Here is a 15,000-nt window from a genome sequence, read left to right on the forward strand (position 1 = left end):
TGCACGCAGCCTTGCACACTAGCCTCGCATGCGAGCCTTGCACCCTAGCCATGCAAACTAGCCTTGCACGGTAGCCATGCACACAAGCCGTGCACATTAGCCATGCGCACAAGCCCCGCACACTAGCCTTGCGCACAACCCTTGCACACAAGCCATGCACTCGAGCAATGCACACAAGCCTTGCACTCAAGCAATGCACACAAGCCCTGGACACTAGCCTTGCACACGGGCCTGGCACACAAGCCTTGGGCACTAGCCTTGCGCACTAGCGTTCCACATGAGCCTTGCACACTAGCCTTGGACACTAGCCTTGCACACAGGCCTTGCACACTAGGCATGCTTGGGCGAGCTGATCCCGCATCAAGTCGACGGGTCTAGGCATTCTTGGGCGCAGATCCCGCATCGTCTCGTCGCGTCTGGGCGCAAACACGTCGCGTCTCGTTGCGTCTTCAGAAGTCGTCGCTAACAGCACCTTTGGTTGCCACTGGTGGTTAGGCTGGTTGGTTGCGCAAACCCTATAGGAGGGTGGCATGCTGGTGGGCGTTTTTGCCCGGATAGGCACTAGAATGTGCAGATTTTGGGCGTTTTTGCCTGGATAGGCTAAGGAATGGGCATGCTTTGGGCGTTTTTGCCCGGATAGGCACCGGAATGCTTGGCCTTGGCTTGTCCTAGCAAGGCATTGCTGGGTTGGGCTCCCTTGGCCTTTTGGGCGCCTTGGACGATGTCTTGCGAAGACCATGGGCACAAGGCCATGGCATATGGTGAGGAAAGGACCACGGTTGCCAAGGTTAGGCACCGGAATGCTTGGCCTTGGCTTGCCAAAGCAGGGCATTGCTGGGTTGGGCTCCCTTGGCCTTCCGGGCGCCTTGGACACTGTCTTGGGAAGACCATGGGCACAAGGCCATGGCATATGGTGGGGAATGGACCACGGTTGCCAAGGCTAGGCATATAGAGAGGAATTGCATTTTTGCCCGGATAGGCACCGGAATGCTTGGCCTTGGCTTGCCATAGCAGGGCATTGCTGGGTTGGGCTCCCTTGGCCTTCCGGGGGCCTTGGACGCTGTCTTGGGAAGACCATGGGCACAAGGCCATGGCATATAGTGAGGAATGGACCACGGTTGGCAAGGCTAGGCATATAGAGAGGAATGGACCACGGTTGCCAAGGTTGCGCAAGTTTTGGGCATTTTTTGCCCGGATATGCCCAAGTATGCCCCGATAGGCCCGTTACGCCCCGGTATGAACGCGTATGCCCGGATAGACTCGGTATGCCTTGGGATACATGCGTATGCCCCGATAGGCTTGGTACGCCCCGATATGCGCACGTGTGCCCCAGTAGGGCTCGGTATGCCCCGGTATGTACGCGTGTGCCCCGATAGGCCCGGTATGCCCCGATATGCACACGTGTGCCCCAATAGGGGTCGGTATGCCCCGGTAGGTACGCGTGTGCCCCGTAATGCACGTTTCGCAGATCTCCCCGCATGTCCCGCCCCTATATGTAATACTTACTTACTTACTTACTTTCTTTCTTGCTTGCTTGCTTGCTTGCAATGGTTGGGAGTGCCCGGCATGCTCCGCTGCAGAGACCAAGGGCGCAATGACTTGGCACCGCGGATGCCGGGACTCCGGCACTTCCCGTGGCACTGATGGTTGGTTCCAAAGACAAAAGGCCGTGCAAGGCCACCGCACCGCGGATGATTTTGCTCGTGCTGGCGCCGTTGTGTGGCCAAAGAACATGCGCGAATGCTCGTGTCGGAAGGGTTGGTGTCCTGGCCCCGCGGGTGTCACGAATGCTCGGTTGCGAAGACCATGGGACCAGAGCCATGGCACGTCGGATGATGGCTCCAGCTGGCGCCCCGGCACTTTCTGTGGCATTGATGCTCGGTTTCAAAGACAAACGTGCGCAGGGCCAGGGGACCGCGGATGACTGCTCGTGCTGGCCCCGTTGGGCGGCATTGATGGTCGGTTGCAAAGAAAATGCGCGATTGCTCGTGTCGGGGCCTGGCAAGCCAAGGCCAAGCGAGCCATGGCAACGCGGATGATGGCTCCAGCTGGCGCCCCGGCACTTTCTGTGGCATTGATGCTCGGTTTCGAAGACAAACGTGCGCAGGGCCAGGGGACCGCGGAGGACTGCTCGTGCTGGCCCCGTTGGGCGGCATTGATGGTGTGTTGCAGAGAGCATGTGCGATTGCAAGTGTCGGCCGGGTTTGGGTTCCCTTGGGCTTTCGGGTGCCTTGGACGCTGTCTTGCGAAGACCATGGGCACAAGGCCCCGTCCTGGCCCCTTGTTCGATTCGCTCTCGTCTTGCGCTTGCTTCCAAGGTCCTCCATGACCTTCCCCATGGCCTTGCTAGATCCCCCCCATGACGCATGACCTCTGTCCGTTGATTGGTTTTGAGTGCACACCATGCCCGGCTTGGCACCGTGTTGTCGCGTGAGTGGCATTTGGATCGTGCATGCTGGTGGGCTACCTGCCAATGCGCACAAGCCTTGCACACTAGCCTTGCGCACGAGCCTTGCACAAAAGCCTTGGACACAAGCCTTGCGCACAAGCCATGCGCACAAGCCTTGGACGCTAGCCTTGCACACAAGCCATGCATACAAGCCTTGCTCACAAGCCTTGGGCACTGGCCCGTCGCAGTAGCCTTGCACACAAGCCTTGCGCACTAGCTTTGGGCACGAGCCTTGCGCACTTGCCTTGGGCACTAGCCTTGCACACAACCCTTGGGAACTAGCCTTGCGCACCAGCCTTGCCCACAAGCCTTGCACACCAGCCTTGCACACTAGCCTTGCATACAAGCCTTGCACACTAGCCTTGCACACAGGCCATGCTCACTAGCCTTGGGCACTAGCCTTGCACACAGACCTTGGGCGCTAGCCTTGCGCACTAGCCTTGCCCACGAGCCTTGCACACTAGCCTTGCACGCAGGCCTTGCACGCTAGGCATGCTTGGGCCAGCAGCTCCCGCATCAAGTCGGCGGGTGTAGGCACGGTTGGGCGCAGATCCCGCATCGCCTCGTCGCGTCTGGGCGCAAACCCGTCGCGTCTCGTTGCGTCTTCAGAAGTCGTCGCTAACAGCACCTTTGGTTGCCACTGGTGGTTAGGCGGGTTGGTTGCGCAAACCCTATAGGAGGGTGGCATGCTGCGGGGCGCTGGAATGCGCAGGCTTAAGGCGTTTTTGCCCGGATAGGCACTGGAATGTGCTGGTTTTGGGCGTTTTTGCCTGGATAGGCTAAGGAATGGGCATGCTTTGGGCGTTTTCCCCGGATAGGCACTGGAATGGGCTGGTTTTGGGCGTTTTTGCCTGGATAGGCTAACGAATGGGGCATGCTTTGGGCTTTTTGCCCGGGTAGGCACTGGAATGCCTGGCCTTGGCTGGGCATTGCTGGGTTGGGCTCCCTTGGCCTTTCAGGCGCCTTGGATGCTGTCTTGGGAAGACCATGGGCACAAGGCCATGGCATATAGTGAGGAATGGACCACGGTTGGCAAGGCTAGGCATATAGAGAGGAATGGACCACGGTTGCCAAGGTTGCGCAAGTTTTGGGCATTTTTTGCCCGGATATGCCCAAGTATGCCCCGATAGGCCCGTTACGCCCCGGTATGAACGCGTATGCCCGGATAGACTCGGTATGCCTTGGGATACATGCGTATGCCCCGATAGGCTTGGTACGCCCCGATATGCGCACGTGTGCCCCAGTAGGGCTCGGTATGCCCCGGTATGTACGCGTGTGCCCCGATAGGCCCGGTATGCCCCGATATGCACACGTGTGCCCCAATAGGGGTCGGTATGCCCCGGTAGGTACGCGTGTGCCCCGTAATGCACGTTTCGCAGATCTCCCCGCATGTCCCGCCCCTATATGTAATACTTACTTACTTACTTACTTTCTTTCTTGCTTGCTTGCTTGCTTGCAATGGTTGGGAGTGCCCGGCATGCCCCGCTGCAGAGACCAAGGGCGCAATGACTTGGCACCGCGGATGCCGGGACTCCGGCACTTCCCGTGGCACTGATGGTTGGTTCCAAAGACAAAAGGCCGTGCAAGGCCACCGCACCGCGGATGATTTTGCTCGTGCTGGCGCCGTTGTGTGGCCAAAGAACATGCGCGAATGCTCGTGTCGGAAGGGTTGGTGTCCTGGCCCCGCGGGTGTCACGAATGCTCGGTTGCGAAGACCATGGGACCAGAGCCATGGCACGTCGGATGATGGCTCCAGCTGGCGCCCCGGCACTTTCTGTGGCATTGATGCTCGGTTTCAAAGACAAACGTGCGCAGGGCCAGGGGACCGCGGATGACTGCTCGTGCTGGCCCCGTTGGGCGGCATTGATGGTCGGTTGCAAAGAAAATGCGCGATTGCTCGTGTCGGGGCCTGGCAAGCCAAGGCCAAGCGAGCCATGGCAACGCGGATGATGGCTCGCTAGTGCTGGCGCCGTGCACAGTGGCCTCGCACACTCGCCCTGCACGCTTCCCTTGCACGCAGCCTTGCACACTAGCCTCGCATGCGAGCCTTGCACCCTAGCCATGCAAACTAGCCTTGCACGGTAGCCATGCACACAAGCCGTGCACATTAGCCATGCGCACAAGCCCCGCACACTAGCCTTGCGCACAACCCTTGCACACAAGCCATGCACTCGAGCAATGCACACAAGCCTTGCACTCAAGCAATGCACACAAGCCCTGGACACTAGCCTTGCACACGGGCCTGGCACACAAGCCTTGGGCACTAGCCTTGCGCACTAGCGTTCCACATGAGCCTTGCACACTAGCCTTGGACACTAGCCTTGCACACAGGCCTTGCACACTAGGCATGCTTGGGCGAGCTGATCCCGCATCAAGTCGACGGGTCTAGGCATTCTTGGGCGCAGATCCCGCATCGTCTCGTCGCGTCTGGGCGCAAACACGTCGCGTCTCGTTGCGTCTTCAGAAGTCGTCGCTAACAGCACCTTTGGTTGCCACTGGTGGTTAGGCTGGTTGGTTGCGCAAACCCTATAGGAGGGTGGCATGCTGGTGGGCGTTTTTGCCCGGATAGGCACTAGAATGTGCAGATTTTGGGCGTTTTTGCCTGGATAGGCTAAGGAATGGGCATGCTTTGGGCGTTTTTGCCCGGATAGGCACCGGAATGCTTGGCCTTGGCTTGTCCTAGCAAGGCATTGCTGGGTTGGGCTCCCTTGGCCTTTTGGGCGCCTTGGACGATGTCTTGCGAAGACCATGGGCACAAGGCCATGGCATATGGTGAGGAAAGGACCACGGTTGCCAAGGTTAGGCACCGGAATGCTTGGCCTTGGCTTGCCAAAGCAGGGCATTGCTGGGTTGGGCTCCCTTGGCCTTCCGGGCGCCTTGGACACTGTCTTGGGAAGACCATGGGCACAAGGCCATGGCATATGGTGGGGAATGGACCACGGTTGCCAAGGCTAGGCATATAGAGAGGAATTGCATTTTTGCCCGGATAGGCACCGGAATGCTTGGCCTTGGCTTGCCATAGCAGGGCATTGCTGGGTTGGGCTCCCTTGGCCTTCCGGGGGCCTTGGACGCTGTCTTGGGAAGACCATGGGCACAAGGCCATGGCATATAGTGAGGAATGGACCACAGTTGGCAAGGCTAGGCATATAGAGAGGAATGGACCACGGTTGCCAAGGTTGCGCAAGTTTTGGGCATTTTTTGCCCGGATATGCCCAAGTATGCCCCGATAGGCCCGTTACGCCCCGGTATGAACGCGTATGCCCGGATAGACTCGGTATGCCTTGGGATACATGCGTATGCCCCGATATGCGCACGTGTGCCCCAGTAGGGCTCGGTATGCCCCGGTATGTACGCGTGTGCCCCGATAGGCCCGGTATGCCCCGATATGCACACGTGTGCCCCAATAGGGGTCGGTATGCCCCGGTAGGTACGCGTGTGCCCCGTAATGCACGTTTCGCAAATCTCCCCGCATGTCCCGCCCCTATATGTAATACTTACTTACTTACTTACTTTCTTTCTTGCTTGCTTGCTTGCTTGCAATGGTTGGGAGTGCCCGGCATGCCCCGCTGCAGAGACCAAGGGCGCAATGACTTGGCACCGCGGATGCCGGGACTCCGGCACTTCCCGTGGCACTGATGGTTGGTTCCAAAGACAAAAGGCCGTGCAAGGCCACCGCACCGCGGATGATTTTGCTCGTGCTGGCGCCGTTGTGTGGCCAAAGAACATGCGCGAATGCTCGTGTCGGAAGGGTTGGTGTCCTGGCCCCGCGGGTGTCACGAATGCTCGGTTGCGAAGACCATGGGACCAGAGCCATGGCACGTCGGATGATGGCTCCAGCTGGCGCCCCGGCACTTTCTGTGGCATTGATGCTCGGTTTCAAAGACAAACGTGCGCAGGGCCAGGGGACCGCGGATGACTGCTCGTGCTGGCCCCGTTGGGCAGCATTGATGGTCGGTTGCAAAGAAAATGCGCGATTGCTCGTGTCGGGGCCCGGCAAGCCAAGGCCAAGCGAGCCATGGCACGTCGGATGATGGCTCCAGCTGGCGCCCCGGCACTTTCTGTGGCATTGATGCTCGGTTTCAAAGACAAACGTGCGCAGGGCCAGGGGACCGCGGATGACTGCTCGTGCTGGCCCCGTTGGGCGGCATTGATGGTCGGTTGCAAAGAAAATGCGCGATTGCTCGTGTCGGGGCCTGGCAAGCCAAGGCCAAGCGAGCCATGGCAACGCGGATGATGGCTCGCTAGTGCTGGCGCCGTGCACAGTGGCCTCGCACACTCGCCCTGCACGCTTCCCTTGCACGCAGCCTTGCACACTAGCCTCGCATGCGAGCCTTGCACCCTAGCCATGCAAACTAGCCTTGCACGGTAGCCATGCACACAAGCCGTGCACATTAGCCATGCGCACAAGCCCCGCACACTAGCCTTGCGCACAACCCTTGCACACAAGCCATGCACTCGAGCAATGCACACAAGCCTTGCACTCAAGCAATGCACACAAGCCCTGGACACTAGCCTTGCACACGGGCCTGGCACACAAGCCTTGGGCACTAGCCTTGCGCACTAGCGTTCCACATGAGCCTTGCACACTAGCCTTGGACACTAGCCTTGCACACAGGCCTTGCACACTAGGCATGCTTGGGCGAGCTGATCCCGCATCAAGTCGACGGGTCTAGGCATTCTTGGGCGCAGATCCCGCATCGTCTCGTCGCGTCTGGGCGCAAACACGTCGCGTCTCGTTGCGTCTTCAGAAGTCGTCGCTAACAGCACCTTTGGTTGCCACTGGTGGTTAGGCTGGTTGGTTGCGCAAACCCTATAGGAGGGTGGCATGCTGGTGGGCGTTTTTGCCCGGATAGGCACTAGAATGTGCAGATTTTGGGCGTTTTTGCCTGGATAGGCTAAGGAATGGGCATGCTTTGGGCGTTTTTGCCCGGATAGGCACCGGAATGCTTGGCCTTGGCTTGTCCTAGCAAGGCATTGCTGGGTTGGGCTCCCTTGGCCTTTTGGGCGCCTTGGACGATGTCTTGCGAAGACCATGGGCACAAGGCCATGGCATATGGTGAGGAAAGGACCACGGTTGCTAAGGTTAGGCACCGGAATGCTTGGCCTTGGCTTGCCAAAGCAGGGCATTGCTGGGTTGGGCTCCCTTGGCCTTCCGGGCGCCTTGGACACTGTCTTGGGAAGACCATGGGCACAAGGCCATGGCATATGGTGGGGAATGGACCACGGTTGCCAAGGCTAGGCATATAGAGAGGAATTGCATTTTTGCCCGGATAGGCACCGGAATGCTTGGCCTTGGCTTGCCATAGCAGGGCATTGCTGGGTTGGGCTCCCTTGGCCTTCCGGGGGCCTTGGACGCTGTCTTGGGAAGACCATGGGCACAAGGCCATGGCATATAGTGAGGAATGGACCACGGTTGGCAAGGCTAGGCATATAGAGAGGAATGGACCACGGTTGCCAAGGTTGCGCAAGTTTTGGGCATTTTTTGCCCGGATATGCCCAAGTATGCCCCGATAGGCCCGTTACGCCCCGGTATGAACGCGTATGCCCGGATAGACTCGGTATGCCTTGGGATACATGCGTATGCCCCGATAGGCTTGGTACGCCCCGATATGCGCACGTGTGCCCCAGTAGGGCTCGGTATGCCCCGGTATGTACGCGTGTGCCCCGATAGGCCCGGTATGCCCCGATATGCACACGTGTGCCCCAATAGGGGTCGGTATGCCCCGGTAGGTACGCGTGTGCCCCGTAATGCACGTTTCGCAGATCTCCCCGCATGTCCCGCCCCTATATGTAATACTTACTTACTTACTTACTTTCTTTCTTGCTTGCTTGCTTGCTTGCAATGGTTGGGAGTGCCCGGCATGCCCCGCTGCAGAGACCAAGGGCGCAATGACTTGGCACCGCGGATGCCGGGACTCCGGCACTTCCCGTGGCACTGATGGTTGGTTCCAAAGACAAAAGGCCGTGCAAGGCCACCACACCGCGGATGATTTTGCTCGTGCTGGCGCCGTTGTGTGGCCAAAGAACATGCGCGAATGCTCGTGTCGGAAGGGTTGGTGTCCTGGCCCCGCGGGTGTCACGAATGCTCGGTTGCGAAGACCATGGGACCAGAGCCATGGCACGTCGGATGATGGCTCCAGCTGGCGCCCCGGCACTTTCTGTGGCATTGATGCTCGGTTTCAAAGACAAACGTGCGCAGGGCCAGGGGACCGCGGATGACTGCTCGTGCTGGCCCCGTTGGGCGGCATTGATGGTCGGTTGCAAAGAAAATGCGCGATTGCTCGTGTCGGGGCCTGGCAAGCCAAGGCCAAGCGAGCCATGGCAACGCGGATGATGGCTCCAGCTGGCGCCCCGGCACTTTCTGTGGCATTGATGCTCGGTTTCGAAGACAAACGTGCGCAGGGCCAGGGGACCGCGGAGGACTGCTCGTGCTGGCCCCGTTGGGCGGCATTGATGGTGTGTTGCAGAGAGCATGTGCGATTGCAAGTGTCGGCCGGGTTTGGGTTCCCTTGGGCTTTCGGGTGCCTTGGACGCTGTCTTGCGAAGACCATGGGCACAAGGCCCCGTCCTGGCCCCTTGTTCGATTCGCTCTCGTCTTGCGCTTGCTTCCAAGGTCCTCCATGACCTTCCCCATGGCCTTGCTAGATCCCCCCCATGACGCATGACCTCTGTCCGTTGATTGGTTTTGAGTGCACACCATGCCCGGCTTGGCACCGTGTTGTCGCGTGAGTGGCATTTGGATCGTGCATGCTGGTGGGCTACCTGCCAATGCGCACAAGCCTTGCACACTAGCCTTGCGCACGAGCCTTGCACAAAAGCCTTGGACACAAGCCTTGCGCACAAGCCATGCGCACAAGCCTTGGACGCTAGCCTTGCACACAAGCCATGCATACAAGCCTTGCTCACAAGCCTTGGGCACTGGCCCGTCGCAGTAGCCTTGCACACAAGCCTTGCGCACTAGCTTTGGGCACGAGCCTTGCGCACTTGCCTTGGGCACTAGCCTTGCACACAACCCTTGGGAACTAGCCTTGCGCACCAGCCTTGCCCACAAGCCTTGCACACCAGCCTTGCACACTAGCCTTGCATACAAGCCTTGCACACTAGCCTTGCACACAGGCCATGCTCACTAGCCTTGGGCACTAGCCTTGCACACAGACCTTGGGCGCTAGCCTTGCGCACTAGCCTTGCCCACGAGCCTTGCACACTAGCCTTGCACGCAGGCCTTGCACGCTAGGCATGCTTGGGCCAGCAGCTCCCGCATCAAGTCGGCGGGTGTAGGCACGGTTGGGCGCAGATCCCGCATCGCCTCGTCGCGTCTGGGCGCAAACCCGTCGCGTCTCGTTGCGTCTTCAGAAGTCGTCGCTAACAGCACCTTTGGTTGCCACTGGTGGTTAGGCGGGTTGGTTGCGCAAACCCTATAGGAGGGTGGCATGCTGCGGGGCGCTGGAATGCGCAGGCTTAAGGCGTTTTTGCCCGGATAGGCACTGGAATGTGCTGGTTTTGGGCGTTTTTGCCTGGATAGGCTAAGGAATGGGCATGCTTTGGGCGTTTTCCCCGGATAGGCACTGGAATGGGCTGGTTTTGGGCGTTTTTGCCTGGATAGGCTAACGAATGGGGCATGCTTTGGGCTTTTTGCCCGGGTAGGCACTGGAATGCCTGGCCTTGGCTGGGCATTGCTGGGTTGGGCTCCCTTGGCCTTTCAGGCGCCTTGGATGCTGTCTTGGGAAGACCATGGGCACAAGGCCATGGCATATAGTGAGGAATGGACCACGGTTGGCAAGGCTAGGCATATAGAGAGGAATGGACCACGGTTGCCAAGGTTGCGCAAGTTTTGGGCATTTTTTGCCCGGATATGCCCAAGTATGCCCCGATAGGCCCGTTACGCCCCGGTATGAACGCGTATGCCCGGATAGACTCGGTATGCCTTGGGATACATGCGTATGCCCCGATAGGCTTGGTACGCCCCGATATGCGCACGTGTGCCCCAGTAGGGCTCGGTATGCCCCGGTATGTACGCGTGTGCCCCGATAGGCCCGGTATGCCCCGATATGCACACGTGTGCCCCAATAGGGGTCGGTATGCCCCGGTAGGTACGCGTGTGCCCCGTAATGCACGTTTCGCAGATCTCCCCGCATGTCCCGCCCCTATATGTAATACTTACTTACTTACTTACTTTCTTTCTTGCTTGCTTGCTTGCTTGCAATGGTTGGGAGTGCCCGGCATGCCCCGCTGCAGAGACCAAGGGCGCAATGACTTGGCACCGCGGATGCCGGGACTCCGGCACTTCCCGTGGCACTGATGGTTGGTTCCAAAGACAAAAGGCCGTGCAAGGCCACCGCACCGCGGATGATTTTGCTCGTGCTGGCGCCGTTGTGTGGCCAAAGAACATGCGCGAATGCTCGTGTCGGAAGGGTTGGTGTCCTGGCCCCGCGGGTGTCACGAATGCTCGGTTGCGAAGACCATGGGACCAGAGCCATGGCACGTCGGATGATGGCTCCAGCTGGCGCCCCGGCACTTTCTGTGGCATTGATGCTCGGTTTCAAAGACAAACGTGCGCAGTGCCAGGGGACCGCGGATGACTGCTCGTGCTGGCCCCGTTGGGCGGCATTGATGGTCGGTTGCAAAGAAAATGCGCGATTGCTCGTGTCGGGGCCCGGCAAGCCAAGGCCAAGCGAGCCATGGCACGTCGGATGATGGCTCCAGCTGGCGCCCCGGCACTTTCTGTGGCATTGATGCTCGGTTTCAAAGACAAACGTGCGCAGGGCCAGGGGACCGCGGATGACTGCTCGTGCTGGCCCCGTTGGGCGGCATTGATGGTCGGTTGCAAAGAAAATGCGCGATTGCTCGTGTCGGGGCCTGGCAAGCCAAGGCCAAGCGAGCCATGGCAACGCGGATGATGGCTCGCTAGTGCTGGCGCCGTGCACAGTGGCCTCGCACACTCGCCCTGCACGCTTCCCTTGCACGCAGCCTTGCACACTAGCCTCGCATGCGAGCCTTGCACCCTAGCCATGCAAACTAGCCTTGCACGGTAGCCATGCACACAAGCCGTGCACATTAGCCATGCGCACAAGCCCCGCACACTAGCCTTGCGCACAACCCTTGCACACAAGCCATGCACTCGAGCAATGCACACAAGCCTTGCACTCAAGCAATGCACACAAGCCCTGGACACTAGCCTTGCACACGGGCCTGGCACACAAGCCTTGGGCACTAGCCTTGCGCACTAGCGTTCCACATGAGCCTTGCACACTAGCCTTGGACACTAGCCTTGCACACAGGCCTTGCACACTAGGCATGCTTGGGCGAGCTGATCCCGCATCAAGTCGACGGGTCTAGGCATTCTTGGGCGCAGATCCCGCATCGTCTCGTCGCGTCTGGGCGCAAACACGTCGCGTCTCGTTGCGTCTTCAGAAGTCGTCGCTAACAGCACCTTTGGTTGCCACTGGTGGTTAGGCTGGTTGGTTGCGCAAACCCTATAGGAGGGTGGCATGCTGGTGGGCGTTTTTGCCCGGATAGGCACTAGAATGTGCAGATTTTGGGCGTTTTTGCCTGGATAGGCTAAGGAATGGGCATGCTTTGGGCGTTTTTGCCCGGATAGGCACCGGAATGCTTGGCCTTGGCTTGTCCTAGCAAGGCATTGCTGGGTTGGGCTCCCTTGGCCTTTTGGGCGCCTTGGACGATGTCTTGCGAAGACCATGGGCACAAGGCCATGGCATATGGTGAGGAAAGGACCACGGTTGCCAAGGTTAGGCACCGGAATGCTTGGCCTTGGCTTGCCAAAGCAGGGCATTGCTGGGTTGGGCTCCCTTGGCCTTCCGGGCGCCTTGGACACTGTCTTGGGAAGACCATGGGCACAAGGCCATGGCATATGGTGGGGAATGGACCACGGTTGCCAAGGCTAGGCATATAGAGAGGAATTGCATTTTTGCCCGGATAGGCACCGGAATGCTTGGCCTTGGCTTGCCATAGCAGGGCATTGCTGGGTTGGGCTCCCTTGGCCTTCCGGGGGCCTTGGATGCTGTCTTGGGAAGACCATGGGCACAAGGCCATGGCATATAGTGAGGAATGGACCACGGTTGGCAAGGCTAGGCATATAGAGAGGAATGGACCACGGTTGCCAAGGTTGCGCAAGTTTTGGGCATTTTTTGCCCGGATATGCCCAAGTTTGCCCCGATAGGCCCGTTACGCCCCGGTATGAACGCGTATGCCCGGATAGACTCGGTATGCCTTGGGATACATGCGTATGCCCCGATAGGCTTGGTACGCCCCGATATGCGCACGTGTGCCCCAGTAGGGCTCGGTATGCCCCGGTATGTACGCGTGTGCCCCGATAGGCCCGGTATGCCCCGATATGCACACGTGTGCCCCAATAGGGGTCGGTATGCCCCGGTAGGTACGCGTGTGCCCCGTAATGCACGTTTCGCAGATCTCCCCGCATGTCCCGCCCCTATATGTAATACTTACTTACTTACTTACTTTCTTTCTTGCTTGCTTGCTTGCTTGCAATGGTTGGGAGTGCCCGGCATGCCCCGCTGCAGAGACCAAGGGCGCAATGACTTGGCACCGCGGATGCCGGGACTCCGGCACTTCCCGTGGCACTGATGGTTGGTTCCAAAGACAAAAGGCCGTGCAAGGCCACCACACCGCGGATGATTTTGCTCGTGCTGGCGCCGTTGTGTGGCCAAAGAACATGCGCGAATGCTCGTGTCGGAAGGGTTGGTGTCCTGGCCCCGCGGGTGTCACGAATGCTCGGTTGCGAAGACCATGGGACCAGAGCCATGGCACGTCGGATGATGGCTCCAGCTGGCGCCCCGGCACTTTCTGTGGCATTGATGCTCGGTTTCAAAGACAAACGTGCGCAGGGCCAGGGGACCGCGGATGACTGCTCGTGCTGGCCCCGTTGGGCGGCATTGATGGTCGGTTGCAAAGAAAATGCGCGATTGCTCGTGTCGGGGCCTGGCAAGCCAAGGCCAAGCGAGCCATGGCAACGCGGATGATGGCTCCAGCTGGCGCCCCGGCACTTTCTGTGGCATTGATGCTCGGTTTCGAAGACAAACGTGCGCAGGGCCAGGGGACCGCGGAGGACTGCTCGTGCTGGCCCCGTTGGGCGGCATTGATGGTGTGTTGCAGAGAGCATGTGCGATTGCAAGTGTCGGCCGGGTTTGGGTTCCCTTGGGCTTTCGGGTGCCTTGGACGCTGTCTTGCGAAGACCATGGGCACAAGGCCCCGTCCTGGCCCCTTGTTCGATTCGCTCTCGTCTTGCGCTTGCTTCCAAGGTCCTCCATGACCTTCCCCATGGCCTTGCTAGATCCCCCCCATGACGCATGACCTCTGTCCGTTGATTGGTTTTGAGTGCACACCATGCCCGGCTTGGCACCGTGTTGTCGCGTGAGTGGCATTTGGATCGTGCATGCTGGTGGGCTACCTGCCAATGCGCACAAGCCTTGCACACTAGCCTTGCGCACGAGCCTTGCACAAAAGCCTTGGACACAAGCCTTGCGCACAAGCCATGCGCACAAGCCTTGGACGCTAGCCTTGCACACAAGCCATGCATACAAGCCTTGCTCACAAGCCTTGGGCACTGGCCCATCGCAGTAGCCTTGCACACAAGCCTTGCGCACTAGCTTTGGGCACGAGCCTTGCGCACTTGCCTTGGGCACTAGCCTTGCACACAACCCTTGGGAACTAGCCTTGCGCACCAGCCTTGCCCACAAGCCTTGCACACCAGCCTTGCACACTAGCCTTGCATACAAGCCTTGCACACTAGCCTTGCACACAGGCCATGCTCACTAGCCTTGGGCACTAGCCTTGCACACAGACCTTGGGCGCTAGCCTTGCGCACTAGCCTTGCCCACGAGCCTTGCACACTAGTCTTGCACGCAGGCCTTGCACGCTAGGCATGCTTGGGCCAGCAGCTCCCGCATCAAGTCGGCGGGTGTAGGCACGGTTGGGCGCAGATCCCGCATCGCCTCGTCGCGTCTGGGCGCAAACCCGTCGCGTCTCGTTGCGTCTTCAGAAGTCGTCGCTAACAGCACCTTTGGTTGCCACTGGTGGTTAGGCGGGTTGGTTGCGCAAACCCTATAGGAGGGTGGCATGCTGCGGGGCGCTGGAATGCGCAGGCTTAGGGCGTTTTTGCCCGGATAGGCACTGGAATGTGCTGGTTTTGGGCGTTTTTGCCTGGATAGGCTAAGGAATGGGCATGCTTTGGGCGTTTTCCCCGGATAGGCACTGGAATGGGCTGGTTTTGGGCGTTTTTGCCTGGATAGGCTAACGAATGGGGCATGCTTTGGGCGTTTTTGCCCGGGTAGGCACTGGAATGCCTGGCCTTGGCTGGGCATTGCTGGGTTGGGCTCCCTTGGCCTTTCAGGCGCCTTGGATGCTGTCTTGTGAAGACCATGGGCACAAGGCCATGGCATATAGTGGGGAATGGACCATGGTTGCCAAGGTTAGGCAATATAGAGGGCGGTGGGCGAGTAGGCCATGGCGTCACTTGTTTGCCCGTGTTTGCTCCCTTTGTGCGTTGTTTGGTTTTGGGAGCACACCTACCTTGC

Source organism: Tasmannia lanceolata, unplaced genomic scaffold (assembly GCF_043159265.1).
Source record: "Tasmannia lanceolata isolate RefF3 unplaced genomic scaffold, GAP_Taslan_0.1 ptg000022l, whole genome shotgun sequence".
Lineage (NCBI taxonomy): Eukaryota > Viridiplantae > Streptophyta > Magnoliopsida > Canellales > Winteraceae > Tasmannia > Tasmannia lanceolata.